Raw genomic sequence first — 15,931 nt, 5'->3', positions numbered from 1 at the left:
GTCACAGTTCGTAGTAATAGACGGAAAGTCATCGAGTAAAACAGAAGTAATACCCGGCGTTCCCCAGGGAAGTGTTATAGGCCCTCTATTGTTCCTGATCTGTATTAACGACATAGGAGACAGTCTGAATATCCGTCTTTGATTGTTTGCAGATGATGCTGTCATTTACCGTGTTGTAAAGTCATCAGGTGATCAAAACGACTTGCAATATGATTTAGATAAGATATCTGTATGTTGCGAAAAGTAACAATTGACCCTGAATAAGGAAAAGTGTGAAATTATTCACATGAGTACTAAAAGAAATAGGCTAAGTCACACAAATCTGAAGGTTGTAAATTTAACAAAATACTTACGGATTACAATTACAAATAACCTAAATTGGAACGATCACATAGATAATATGGGCAACGGCCTTGCCGCAGTGGATACATCGGGTCCCGTGAGATCACTGCAGTTAAGCGCTGTCGGGCGTCGTCGGCACTTGGATGGGTGACCATCCAGGCCGCCATGAGCTGTTGGCATTTTTCGGGGAGCACTCAGCTTCGTGATGCCAATTGAGGAGCTACTCGACCAAATAGTAGCGGCTTCGGTCAAGAATACCATCATAACGACCTGGAGAGCGGTGTGTTGACCCCACGCCCCTCCTATCCGCATCCTCCACCGAGGATGACACGGCGGTCGGATGGTCCCGGTTGGCCACTCGTGGCGTGAAGACGGAGTACATAGATAATATTGTGGGTAGAGCAAACCAAAGACCGCGATTCATTGGCAGAACACTTAGAAGGTGCAACGGATCTACTGAAGAGACTGCTTACACCACGCTTGTCCGCCCTATTCTGTAGTATTCTGTGCGGTGTGGGATCCACATCAGGTGGGACTGACGGATGACATCGAAAAAGTACAAAGAAGGGCAGCTCGTTTTGTATTACCGCGAAATAGGGGAGATAGTGTCACAGACATGATACGTGAATTTTAGTGGCAATCATTAAAACAAAGGCGTTTTTCGTTGCGACGGGCTCTTCTCAAGAAATTTGAATCACCAGTTTTCTCCTCCGACTGCGAAAACGTTCTATTGGCATCCACCTACATAGGGAGAAATGATCATTACGATAAAATAAGAGAAGTCAGGGCTCGCACAGAAAAATTTAAGTGCTCGTTTTCCCCGCGTGCCGTTAGAGGGTGGAACGGTAGAGAGACAGCTTGAAGGTGGTTATTGAACCCTCTGCCAGGCACTTTATCGTGAGTATCATAGTAATCACGTAGATGTAGAAAGTTCAAGAATCATTATTCATTAATAACACACAGTTTAAATTAATGGTTCACGCTGTGCAAAAGTAAAATTAAAAAAAAAATCGTATCTGGTGGCTGTAGGCTTGGGTGTGGCGAACAATTATGACTGCTACACTACCCACAGTACGGCCTGCAAATATCTAGCTCTATGCGCTCAATTCCTCCTCTTGGCGTCGTTCAGTTTTACATACAGTGGCCCAACAACTCGCAGTTACGCCGTAAGCCATTTTCAGTCTTCATCCGAGGCATTTTTGTGCAAATTTGCAGGGAAAGCTACTCCTGTTCCACGAGGATGTTTCCTCAATCAGTGCTGCCTACAGACTGTGTGTCTTACTTCCCGCGCATGCTCTAGATAGCGCACCAATACGCTCTTGCCACCTATTCCACTCACCAGAGCCACTTTTGTTTCAAACAAAAGCACAATGGCTTTTACATAACATGTATGTAAAGTACACAAGCGGCAAGACGCAGTCAATACCTTCGCTGCGCAGTGCCGATGGTACTGTTAAAGACGACTGTGCCACTAAAGCGGAGTTATTGAATGCAGTTTTCCGAAATTCCTTCACCAAGGCAGACGAATGGAATGTACCAGAATTTGAAACACGAACAGCTGCTAGCATGAGTTTCTTAGAAGTAGAAACCTTAGGGGTTGCAAAGCAACTCAAGTCGCTTGATACGGGCAAGTCTTCAGGTCCAGATTGTATACCGATTAGGTTCCTTTCACATTACGCTGATACAATAGCTGCGTACTGAGCAATCATTTACAACCGCTCCTTCACCGATAGATCTGTACCAACAGATTGGAAAATTGCACAGGTCGCACCAGTGTTTAAGAAGGGTAGTAGGAGTAATCCATCAAACTACAGACCTATATCACTGACGTCGGTTTGCAGTAGGGTTTTGGAGCATATACTGTATTCAAACATTATGAATCACCTCGCAGGGAACGATCTATTGATATGTAATCAGCATGGTTTCAGAAAACATCGTTCTTGTGCAACGCAGCTAGCTCTTTATTCGCACGAAGTAATGGCCGCTATCGACAGGGGATCTCAAGTTGATTCCGTATTTCTAGATTTCCGGAAAGCTTTTGGCGCCGTTCCTCACAAGCGACTTCTAATCATGCTGCGGCCTATGGGGTATCGTCACAGTTGTGCGACTGGATTCGTGATTTCCTGTCAGGAAGGTCGCAGTTCGTAGTAATAGACGGCAAATCATCGAGTAAAACTGAAGTGATATCAGGTGTTCCCCAAGGAATCGTCCTGGGACCTCTGCTATTCCCGATCTATATAAATGACCTGGGTGACAATCTGAGCAGTTCTCTTAGATTGTTCGCAGATGATGCTGTAATTTACCGTCTAGTAAGGTCATCCGAAGACCAGTCTCAGTTGCAAAGCGATTTAGAAAATATTGCTGTATGGTGTGTCAGGTGGCAGTTGACGCTAAATAACGAAAAGTGTGAGGTGATCCACATGAGTTCCAAAAGAAATCCGTTGGATTCGATTACTCGATAAATAGTACAATTCTCAAAGCTGTCAATTCAACTAAGTACCTGGGTGTTAAAATTACGAACAACTTCAGTTGGAAAGACCACATAGATAATATTGTGGGGAAGGCGAGCCAAAGGTTGCGTTTCATTGGCAGGACACTTAGAAGATCCAACAAGTCCACTAAAGAGACAGCTTACACTACACTCGTTCGTCCTCTGTTAGAATATTGCTGCGCAGTGTGGGATCCTTACCGGTTGGGATTGACGGAGGACATCGAAAGGGTGCAAAAAAGGGCAGTACGTTTTGTACGAGGGCTATCCACAAAGTACATTACGTTTTCGTTTGTGTCCATTAGGGGCGGGGCTAGCGCGGCCATCTTGGTGTCATGGCATTCCGCCGCTCAGTCGGCATCCTGCCGTGCTAGTGAGAGGTTCGTGCTGTACTCCGTTGAGTTACTGTGACAGTTTGAAATGTCAGCGTTAATTGAAAATACAGCGAAGTGTGAAGTGCGTGCGTAATAAGGTTTCTGACTGCAAAAAACTGTACACCGATAGAAATCTATCGGCAGCTTTGTGAAGTGTATGGGGACAACATAATCACTGAAGGTGGAGTGCGTCAGTGGGTCATAAAATTTAAAAATGGCCGAACTAACGTTCACGACGAAGAGCGAAGTGGAAGACCCAGCATAGTGACTGCCCAACTTGTCGAAAAAGCCGATGCCGCGGTCCGTGAAAACAGTAATTTCACAATAACGGAACTCTCTGTGAGTTTTCCACAAATTTCACGAAGTTTGTTGCACGAAATCATTACCGAAAAGCTTGGTTGCCACAAGTTTTGTGCAAGATGGATACCAAAAATCTTGATAGAGATTCACAAAAATCAGCGAATGGCTGCAGCGTTAACGTTTTTGGACGTTTACGAGAAAGATGGTGACTCATTACTCGATCGCATCGTTACTGGTGACGAAACATGGGTTAAGCATATGAACTGCGAGACAAAATTGCAGTCAATGCAGTGGGGGCACACATATTCCCCCCAAAAACCCAAGAAATGCATGCAGACAATGTCGGCTAGGAAGGGGATGGCGACTGACTTTTGGGACAGAAAAGGTGTAATTTTTGTGGATTTCCTGGAAAGAGGCACTACAATACTCTCAAAGGTATTGTAAAATGAAGGCTTTTACGACTGGGTGACATGGCTGTTGATATACTTTCCGGGATGTAAATGTAAATGACCTAGTAGATAGTATCGGAAGTTCCATGCGGCTTTTCGCGGATGTTGCTGTAGTATACAGAGAAGTTGCAGCATTAGAAAATTGTAGCGAAATGCAGGAAGATCTGCAGCGGATAGGCACTTGGTACAGGGAGTGGCAACTGACCCTTAACATAGACAAATGTAATGTATTGCGAATACATAGAAAGAAGGATCCTTTATTGTATGATTATATGATAGCGGAACAAACAATGGTAGCAGTTACTTCTGTAAAATATCTGGGAGTATGCGTGCGGAACGATTTGAAGTGGAATGATCATATAAAATTAATTGTTGGTAAGGCGGGTACCAGGTTGAGATTCATTGGGAGAGTCCTTAGAAAATGTAGTCCATCAACAAAGGAGGTGGCTTACAAAACACTCGTTCGACCTATACTTAAGTATTGCTCATCAGTGTGGGATCCGTACCAGATCGGGTTGACGGAGGAGATAGAGAAGATCTAAAGAAGAGCGGCGCGTTTCGTCACAGGGTTATTTGGTAACCGTGACAGCGTTACGGAGATGTTTAACAAACTCAAGTGGCAAACTCTGCAAGAGAGGCGCTCTGCATCGCGGTGTAGCTTGCTCGCCAGGTTTCGAGAGGGTGCGTTTCTGGATGAGGTATCGAATATATTGATTCCCCCTACTTATGCCTCCCGAGGACATCACGAATGTAAAATTAGAGAGATCAGAGCGCGCACGGAGGCTTTCAGACAGTTGTTCTTCCCGCGAACCATACGAAGCTGGAACAGGAAAGAGAGGTAATGACAGTGGCACGTAAAGTGCCCTCCGCCACACACCGCTGGGTGGCTTGCGGAGTATAAATGTAGATGTAGATGTGAGGTCGTGGTCCAAGAACTTTTCTGCTCCTTATTCACAATGGTTTCTGTTAACGAAGTTATGATTTTCATAGCGGATATTTTTCCAGAAGATTTGACTGTTCGTTTCAGACATTGTCTTACATCAAGTCAGTTCCAGTGGGATAATGAATTTTATGAACAACTTGATGGAGTATCAATGGGTAATCCATTAGGCCCTGCGATTGCCAATCTTTATATGGAGAGATTTGAACAATCAGCCCTAAACAAAGCTGATAACAAACCATCACGTTGGTATCGATATGTAGACGACACATTTGTGGTTTGGTCCCATGGCAGAAAGGCCTTGGACGATTTCTTTGATTATCTAAATAAAATTCACCCAAAAATACAGTTTACCATGGAAATAGAAAAGGATAACAGAATATCTTTCTTGGATGTCTTAGTTATGAGACAGTCCGATAGAAACTTGGAATATAAAGTTTTTCGGAAGGCAAGACATACGGACAGATATCTACATAAAAATTTTTAATCATCATTCACAACCAAAAAGGGGTGTCATAAAAAGTCTTGTCGATCGAGCGGAACGGATATGTACACCTGAACATTTGGATGCTGAAGTGAAACATCTGAAGCAGGCTTTTGAAAAAAACGGCTACCCAAAAAAAAGAGAGAAATAGAATTTTGCATCCAAGGAACAGAAGACCAAAAGATAAGAATGAACCACAACGACAGAAAAATACAGTAGTTCTCCCTTTTATTAAAAAAGTAACAGATCGGATCGGTAAGATTTTACGAAAACATGACATAAAACCGGTCTTTAAACCAACAAAGAAAATAAGTCAAGTACTACGATCTGTGAAGGATAAACGCCCTTCAAAAAAAATGGTTCAAATGGCTCTGAGCACTATGGGACTCAACTGCTGCGGTCATTAGTCCCCTAGAACTTAGAACTACTTAAACCTAACTAACCTAAGGACATCACACACATCCATGCCCGAGGCAGGATTCGAACCTGCGACCGTAGCAGTCGCACGGTTCCGGACTGCGCGCCTAGAACCGCGAGACCACCGCGCCCGGCTAAACGCCCTTCCCTGTCGACATGTGGTGTGTATAAAATTCCATGTACCTGTGGTAAAGTTTATAATGGTGCTACCAAAAGAAGCTTAAATACACGACTGAAAGAGCATAAAAGTCTTTGTCGAGTTGGAAAAATAGAAAAATCAGCTGTAGCGAAACATGCTCTTCAACCAGGCAACCACCAAGTGAAGTTTTCGGATACCGAAGTTTTATCTACAACGTTAAATTACTATCCAAGGCTATACAGAGAAGCTACTGAAATTTATAAACATCACGATAATTTTAATAGGAAAGAGGAGGCTATGAAACTTAGCGATATATGGACAGTGGCTCTACAAAATTGCTAACAATTTTTATCTTTGACAAGATGGTAATCGATAGTCAACCTTATCTTTGCTATGGATTATCACTGCTCATCACGTGTCACCTGAACCACGCCCCCCTTTCTCACAATATATAAGTCGCTCTCAGACACCCGACCAGTCAGTCGGCAAGACTCAGCGGAGCAGCGCCTCTGCGGAAGTCCAGCGCAGTCCTGGACGAAACGTAAGGAGCAGAAAAGTTCTTGGACCACGACCTCAGTATATCAGTAGCCATCTCAAAGGTATTGCCAAACTCTGCACAACCTCAGAAGAACAATACCAAACAAGCGCAGGGGAAAGTTGGGCTCAAAGACCTTGCTGATCCTCATCCGCCGTACAGTCCCGAACTGGCACCGAGCGACTTCCACTTACTCCCAGCAATGAAGAAGTGGTTGGCTATGCAGCGTTTTGATGACGACGCACAGCTTCAAGAAGAGGTAATCTCGTGGTTGGAGGCGCAGGCGGCCGAATTTTACGACGAAGGAATTTCCAAGCTGGTCCGTCGCTGCGATAAGTGTCTTAATTTAAATGGCGACTATGTAGAAAAGTAGTATTTAAGTGTGGCTTTCATTTGTATAAAATAAAAAAATTCCAATACTTTATTTATTTTTAATTCCAAAGCGTAGTATACTTTGTGGATAGCCCTCGTATTATCGCGTAATAGGGGAGAGAGTGTGGCAGATATGAAACGCGAGTTGGGATGGAAGTCATTAAAGCAAAGACGTTTTTCGTCGCGGCGAGATCTATTTACGAAATTTCAGTCACCAACTTTCTCTTCTGAATGCAAAAATATTTTGTTTAGGCCAACATACATAGGTAGGAATGATCATCAAAATAAAATAAGAGAAATCAGAGCTCGAACAGAAAGGTTTAGGTGTTCGTTTTTCCCGCGCCCTGTTGGGGAATGGAATGGTAGGGAGATAATATGATTGTGGTTCGATGAACCGTCTGCCAAGCACTTAAATGTGAATTGCAGAATAATCATGTAGATGTAGATGTAGATTTATTTCTTACATTGTTCCTAAGCGTGACGATTGCTTACATCTGTTAAATTTACATCAATATGAACAGTTTATACACACAAATATTTATAAATATAAAATGTCATCAGAAAATTGCTTAACGTAAGAAACAATTTACATAGTATTTTACATACTTTACCTACATACAATGCAAAGAACTTCAACCTCCAGTATAGCACACTTCACTTTACATATACAGAATATATAGAACCAATGCCAGAAAATTTTAAAGCCAACAATTATAAAAAAATTTAGATGCACCATAAACAAATAGTGTCATAGGTACGGATGTTTTGTCGAGCGAGCGGATGTATGTGGTTGTTAAGTATGGAACTATTGCATCAGCATAATCTGAAAGGAACGTAAATGGTACGAAGTCTGGATCGGAAGACTAGCTTTTATTACGTGGTTTTAGTTACCTCACTACTCCGACGATATCTACTTATAAGTAACTCATGTTGGTAGCAGTTCTTCATTCGAAATCTGAAATATTTATTTCGTCTCCTTTGGTGAAGCAATTTCGGAAGGTTGTGTTTACTAACTCTGCTTTAGCAGTACTGTCATCCATAGCATTTCCATTGATATCGCGCAGGGAAGGCATTGAGTGTGTCTTGCCGCTAACATACATACGAACAGAATCTCTTTGGATTTTCTGCCAGATTTCGAGACAAAGTTTCGTTGTGGAAACTATTATAAGCATCTCGCATTGAGGTCCGTGCTAAGTTTCGAGCTTCTGTAAAAGATCGCTAATCTTGGAGATTTTCTGTTCTTCTAAATTTGGCATGTTTTTTTCGTTGATTCTGTAACAGTGTTCTGGCCCGCGTTGTGTACTAGGGGGCTCAGCTCTGTCGTTTCTTAATTTGTTTGGTATAAATCTCTCAATTGCTGTCGATACAATTTCTTTGAATTCAAGCCACATGTGGTCTACATTTACATTGTTAATTCAGAAGGAAATGAGATTGTCTCCCAGGAAAGCGTCAAGTGAATTTTTATACTTTTCTTTTTGGAGGATTTGGGGGGTTACAATTTTCAGTCTCGCTACGGCAACCCTGTGTTCACCAATCCGTGTATTCATTTTGATGCTCGTTATTAGCTCGCGATTATTTGTTGCCGAGGCATCAAGTGTGTTTTCACAACTATTTACTAATCGAGTGGGCTGATGAATTAACTGCTCGAAATAATTTTCAGAGAAAGCGTTTAGCACAATTTCGAATTATGTTTTATGGGTACCTCCCGATTTAAACACGTATTTTCGCCAACATATCGACGGTAAATTGGAAGTCACCACCAATTATAATTCTATGAGTCGGGTACGGATTTGAAATTAGACACAACTTTACTTTGAACCTTTCAGCAAATGTATCATCTGAGCTGGGAGGTCGGTAAAAGGATCCAATTATTATTTTACTGCGGTTGCCAAGAATGGCCTCTACACGTCCTAACTCACAGGAACTATCTACATCAATTTCGCTACAATATAAATACTTCTAACATCAACAAACACGCGACCGCCAGTTGTGTTATCTTATCCTTTCTGAATACCGTGAAGTTCTTAGCAAAAAATTCGGCTAAACTTATCTCTGGCTTTAATCAGCATTTAGTGCCTATAACGTTCGACCATCAGTGCTTTCTATGAGCCCTTGGAGCTCTGGTAAAATAAATGTAGTGTGACTAGGGCCTCCCGTCGGGTAGACCGTTCGCCAGGTACAAGTCTTTCGATTTGACGCCACTTCGGCAACTTGCGGATCGATGGGGATGAAATAATGATGATTAGGACAACATAACACCCAGTCCATGAGCAAAGAAAGCCTCCGACCCAGACGGGAATCCAACCCAGGCCCTTAGTATAGACATTCTGGCGCGCTGACCATTCAGCTACCGGGAGCGGACTGGAGCTCTGGTACTTGCCCAACACAGCTACGACAATTTACAGCTGTTATGCCGATGGTTCCTGTATCTACGTTCTTCCCGACTTCGAGGTGCACTCTTTGACACTTCGTGGTTCTGCGAGACCCTTAACCTAAAAAAACTACCCAGTCCACCCCACACAGCCCCTGGTATCCGTGTAGCCGCCTGCCGCGTGTAGTGGACTCCTGGCCTATTTACCGGAACCAGAAACCCCGCCACCCTATGGTGCAAGTCGAACAATCTGCAGCCCACATGGTCGCAGAACCGTCTGAGCCTCTGATTCTGACCCTCCACTCGACTCTGTACGACAATATGTCATGTAGACTATGCTACAAATGGTGAGCTCTGCTTTCGTCTCGCAAGCAAAACTGGCAATCTTTACCACTTTTGATATCTGCTCGAAACCAGAGAGAATCTCTTCCAGTCCAAAGTGACAAACATCATAGGTGAAGCCGGCCGGTGTGGCCGAGCGGTTCTCGGCGCTTCAGTCTGCCACTGCGCGACCGTACAGTCGCTGGTTTGAATCCTGCCTCGGGCATGGATGTGTATGATGTCCTTAGATTAGTTATGTTTAAGTAGTTCTAATTTCTAGGGGACTTATGAGCTCAGATGTTAAGTCCCATATTGCTCAGATCCATTTGAACAATAGGTACTAACGTGAGCCACCACCTGCGGTTGGCTGCTCTCTGTGCTCTTCATGTGATCTGGAAGAAGCCATTCCACATCTGGAATAACTGGTACGCACACAGGGTGTATATTGGCTTTCTTCCCCTTTTTGGCAGTCATGTCCCTAAGGGGCCTCATAACCCACCTAATACTGTTGTCCGAATACCAATAATCCCATCCTCTGTGATAACCCAGATATTATAGGCTGAGAGGCTTTCTTTGTAACTGCATTTGTTTCAAATGGCTCTGAGCACTATGGGACTTAATATCTGAGGTCATGAGTCCCCTTGACTTAGAACTACTTAAACCTAACTAACATAAGCACATCACATACATCCATGCCCGAGGCAGGATTCGAACCTGCGACCATAGCAGCAGCGCGGCTCCGGACTGAAGCGCCTAGAACCGTTCGGCCACACCGGCTAGGGACTGCATTTGGCTGAGGGACAGTGTCAGCCACAGACAGCATGTGGTACCTGTTTGTCAGACTATCTGGGGAGGCCTTACGTTCGTCCCCCTGGAAAGTCTTTGGCCACTTGCCACGTACCAAGGCGACATCCCACTCAACCACAGGTGATGGGTCAACCTCAGTGCGAGCAGTAACTGGGCTGGCCACTGGTGCGGAAAGATCAGTGTTCTAAGACGTGCTGGACGTCCGTTGGAGCCCTACAGCCGTACTACAACGGTGATGTCCATCCACTGCAGCTTTAAGCTGTGTAACCGACGCCATCACAACCTGGAGCTGAGACATAAGTGTCGCCAACTCGGCTCGCGTCCACACACGGCAATCGCACGTCCTATCCACGTTAAAGGCTGTGGATAGCTCAACTACAAAGACAAACAGAGGACTATCGACACGCGCTCTGGAACTCTACTGTTGATACTGAGGAAAACTCAAGAACTGTGTCTCATCAATTAGATTAATATACAGAGATTCAAAAGCTGAACAACCAAAGTGCTCAGGTGAGACTAAATAATTCGCTCCTGATTAGGAACTCGGTTTACTTTCTGACACAAACGAAGACGCGAGATCTGTGCTTATTAAATTGTAAATTAACAAGCAGAAATTCAAGGAACTAAACTAACAAACCAAACAGATGAAACTTTACAATTCGCTCCTTGTTGTTGTTGCTGTGGTCTTCAGTCCAGAGACTGGTTAGATGCAGCTCTCAATGCTACTCTCTCTTGTACATGCTCCTTCATCTCCGAGTAACTATTGCACCCTACATCCTTTTGAATCTGTTTAGTATATTCACATCTTGGTCTCCCTCTACGATTTTTATCCTACACGCTGCCCTTCACTACTAAATTGGTGATCGCTTGATGCCTCAGGACATGTCGTACCAACCGATCCCTTCTTCTGGTCAAGTTGTGTCACAAATGCCTCTTCTCCCCAATTGTATTCAGTACCTCATAATTAATTACGTGATCTACCCATGTAATCTTCAGCATTCTTCTGTAGCACCATATTTCGAAATCTTATATTCTCTTCTTATCTAAACAATTTATTGTTCATGTTTCACGTCCATACACTGCTACACTCTATACAAATACTGTTAGAAAAGAATTCCTGACACTTAAACCTATTCTCGATGTTAACAAATTTCTCTTCTTCAGAAACGCTTTTCTTGCCATTGACAGTCTACATTTTATATCCTCTATACTTCGACCATCATCAGTTATTTTGCTCCACAAATCGCATAACCCTTTTACTACTTTAAGTGTCTCATTTCCTAATCTAATTCCCTCAGCATCACCTGATTTAATTAGACTACATTCCATTACCTCGTTCTGCTTTTGTTGATGATCACCTTATACCCTCCTTTCAATACACTGCCCATTCCGTTCAGCTGCTCTTCCGGGTGTTTTGCTGTCTCTGACAGAATTACAATGTCATAGGCGAACCTCACAGTTTTTATTTCTTCTCCATGGATTTTAATTCCTACTCAAAATTTTTCTTTTGTTTCCTTCACTACTTGCTCAATACACAGATTGAATAACATCGGGGAGATGCTGCAACCCTGTCTCACTCACTTATATATCATCTTATGTATATGATTTTTAAATTATTTTTGAAATCCTCCATCTTTGCTGTTGAACTTTTGCAGGTCAAACATTTCTCACTGCAATCATTCTTGAACACCAGTGAATCAAAACTTGTCTAAAAAGGCTTACTCAAACTGTTCATACGTTTGACAACGTCCTGCAACATCTGCTACCCATAGCAGTGCACCTCTTACGGTGACTCTTACAGGTCCAAGCAGACGAAAGGGAATTTTCAATCCGACGGGAACGATGGCCTCACTGTTTGGTCCCCTCTCCCAAATGACCCAACCAACCAGGAATTTTCGCATACATGTATCTTCTTTTTCAATGTGAATGTGACGTAACAAGTTATTAAAATTGTGACTTGTAATGTAACATATTATTATTATTTTTTCATTCTTTTCTTTTCTTCCTCTTTCTTAAAATGGTTCAAATGGATCTAAGCACTATGGGACTTAACATCTGAGGTCACCAGTCCCCTAGACTTAGAACTACTTAAACCTAGCTAGTCTAAGGATATCACACACATCCATGCCCGAGGCAGGATTCAAACCGTAGCAACCACGCGGTTCCGGACCGAAGTGCCTAGAACCGCACGGCCACCACATCCGCTGTAAATAGCCTTTCGCTCCCTGTATTTGACCCCCGCTACCTCCTGGTTAGGAACTGGTAAAAGTAAAAAAAATCGGTAACTTCCCTTACTATGTTCTTATTTCTGTTTTTAAACTTTACATCAATATCAGATGTAAAAGGCTGATGTGGTAGCAAAATTGAAAAGTGTTTTCATATTGCTTTTTCGTGACATTTCGTAGCAGCCATACTACACTCCTGGAAATTGAAATAAGAACACCGTGAATTCATTGTCCCAGGAAGGGGAAACTTTATTGACACATTCCTGGGGTCAGATACATCACATGATCACACTGACAGAACCACAGGCACATACACACAGGCAACAGAGCATGCACAATGTCGGCACTAGTACAGTGTATATCAACCTTTCGCAGCAATGCAGGCTGCTATTCTCCCATGGAGACGATCGTAGAGATGCTGGATGTAGTCCTGTAGAACTGCTTGCCATGCCATTTCCACCTGGCGCCTCAGTTGGACCAGCGTTCGTGCTGGACGTGCAGACCGCGTGAGACGACGCTTCATCCAGTCCCAAACATGCTCAATGGGGGACACATCCGGAGATCTTGCTGGCCAGGGTAGTTGACTTACACCTTCTAGAGCACGTTGGGTGGCACGGGATACATGCGGACGTGCATTGTCCTGTTGGAACAGCAAGTTCCCTTGCCGGTCTAGGAATGGTAGAACGATGGGTTCGATGACGGTTTGGATGTACCGTGCACTATTCAGTGTCCCCTCGACGATCACCAAAGGTGTACGGCCAGTGTAGGAGATCGCTCCCCACACCATGATGCCGGGTGTTGGCCCTGTGTGCCTCGGTCGTATGCAGTCCTGATTGTGGCGCTCATCTGCACGGCGCCAAACACGCATACGACCATCACTGGCACCAAGGCAGAAGCGACTCTCATTGCTGAAGACGACACGTCTCCATTCGTCCCTCCATTCACGCCTGTCGCGACACCACTGGAGGCGGGCTGCACGATGTTGGGGCGTGAGCGGAAGACGGCCTAACGGTGTGCGGGACCGTAGTCCAGCTTCATGGAGACGGTTGCGAATGGTCCTCGCCGATACCCCAGGAGCAACAGTGTCCCTAATTTGCTGGGAAGTGGCGGTGCGGTACCCTATGGCACTGCGTAGGATCCTACGGTCTTGGCGTGCATCCGTGCGTCGCTGCGGTCCGGTGCCAGGTCAATGGGCACGTGCACCTTCCGCCGACCACTGGCGACAACATCGATGTACTGTGGAGACCTCACGCCCCACGTGTTGAGCAATTCGGCGGTACGTCCACCCGGCCTCCCGCATGCCCACTATACGCCCTCGCTCAAAGTTCGTCAACTGCACATACGGTTCACGTCCACGCTGTCGCGGCATGCCTCCAGTGTTAAAGACTGCTATGGAGCTCCGTATGCCACGGCAAACTGGCTGACACTGTCGGCGGCGGTGCACAAATGCTGCGCAGCTAGCGCCATTCGACGGCCAACACCGCGGTTCCTGGTGAGTCCGCTGTGCCGTGCGTGTGATCATTGCTTGTACAGCCCTCTCGCAGTGTCCGGAGCAAGTATGGTGGGTCTGACACACCGGTGTCAATGTGTTCTTTTTTCCATTTCCAGGAGTGTATAATTAGGTAAAAAACGAAATACGAAAGTCTTTGGCCGGCACGTTCAGACAACTGGAATTCGGCATCCAGGTAGTACAGACATCAGTGCATAGACCATTCCTTCACATATTTGTTTGTGATATTTTTTTGCAGTCACTTATTAAAAATACCTCCAACCTTTCTGTACTAATTGAGGTTTTTGGAAGATTTTTCTTAATTGTTACTTAAACGATGGAACTGGAAAACCTCTAGTAATATTTTCCATTTGGGAAACCCTCTGCATCACTCCCAGCACCTTGGAACTCGACTTATCTCGAACAGTCTACTTCAGTCTACTGGCTAGGAATTGAAAGATTAACATTAAATAACCCGTTATAGTTTTCTGACTAATGAGCCAATTTTTTATGTCAATTTTGCAACGTTTAACGTTGCACAGCTTTCAGGCGAGCGCCTGTTTCAAGGAAGAAATGGTTTCAAGTTGCAATCGCTGTTTTACTCGTGGAGTTACCTACCACCATGATTTTAATTCCATTGTTTGTGAGCGATTACTCTACAGCAGACCTATGGGTCGCATGCGGCCCTTATACGTACTGTGGGGCCCGTAGTTTTCAGCCATATTTGATAATAATATGCATCCAGCAAGTAAGTGAAATCCGAAAACGTCATTAACATTACGTGCTCCTTAAGGGGGGACGTTGATGAAATTGACCAAAAATGTCAATTTTCGATTTATTTTTTATTTGTTAGTTGTTACTCCCATGAACCATAGACCCTGCCACTGGTGGGGAAGTTTGCGTGCCTTAGCGATACAGATAGCCGTACCGTAGCTGCAATCACAACGGAGGGCTATCTGTTGGAGGCCAGATAAACGTGTGGTTCCTGAAGAGGGGCGGCAGCCTTTTCAGTAGTTGCAGGGGCAACGGTCTGGATGATTGACTAATCTGGCCTTGTAACACTAACCAAAACGTCCTTGCTGTGCTGGTACTGCGAACGGCTGAAAGCAAGATGAAACTACGACCGTAATTTTTCCCGAGGGCATGCAGCTTTACTGTATGGTTAAATGATGATGGGTAAAATATTCCGGATGTAAACTAGTCCCCCATTCGGAACTCCGGGCAGGGACTACTCGAGAGGACGTCGTTATCAGGAGAAAGAAAACTGGTGTTCAACGGATCGGAGCGTGGAATGTCAGATCCATTAATCGGGCAGGTAGGTTAGAAAATTTTGGTCAGGTGAATACAGGGTTATAAATACAAAATCAAATAGTGGTAATGCAGGAGTAGGTTTAATAATGAATAAAAAAATAGGAGTGCGGGTAAGCTACTACAAACAGCATATTGAACGCTTTATTGTGGCCAAGATAGACACGAAGCCCACGCCTACTACAGTAGTACAAGTTTATATGCTAAATAGCTCTGCAGATGAGGAATAAATTGAAGAAATGTATGGTGAGATAAAAGAAATTATTCAGATAGTGAAGGGAGACGAAAATTTAGTAGTCATGGGTGACTGGAATTCGATAGTAGGAAAAGGGAGAGAAGGAAACGTAGTAGGTGAATATGGATTGAGGGTAAGAAATGAAAGATGAAGCCGCCTGGTACACTTTTGCACAGAGCATAACTTAATCATTGCTAACACTTGGTTCAAGAATAATAAAAGAAGGTTGTATACATGGAAGAAGCCTGGAGATACTGACAGATAGATTATATAATGGCAAGACTGAGATTTAGGAACCAGGTTTTAAATTGTAAGATATTTCCAGAGGCAGATGT

This window comes from Schistocerca gregaria, chromosome 5 (assembly GCF_023897955.1).
Source record: "Schistocerca gregaria isolate iqSchGreg1 chromosome 5, iqSchGreg1.2, whole genome shotgun sequence".
Taxonomy (NCBI): domain Eukaryota; kingdom Metazoa; phylum Arthropoda; class Insecta; order Orthoptera; family Acrididae; genus Schistocerca; species Schistocerca gregaria.
Note: the sequence above shows the minus strand (reverse complement) of the source record.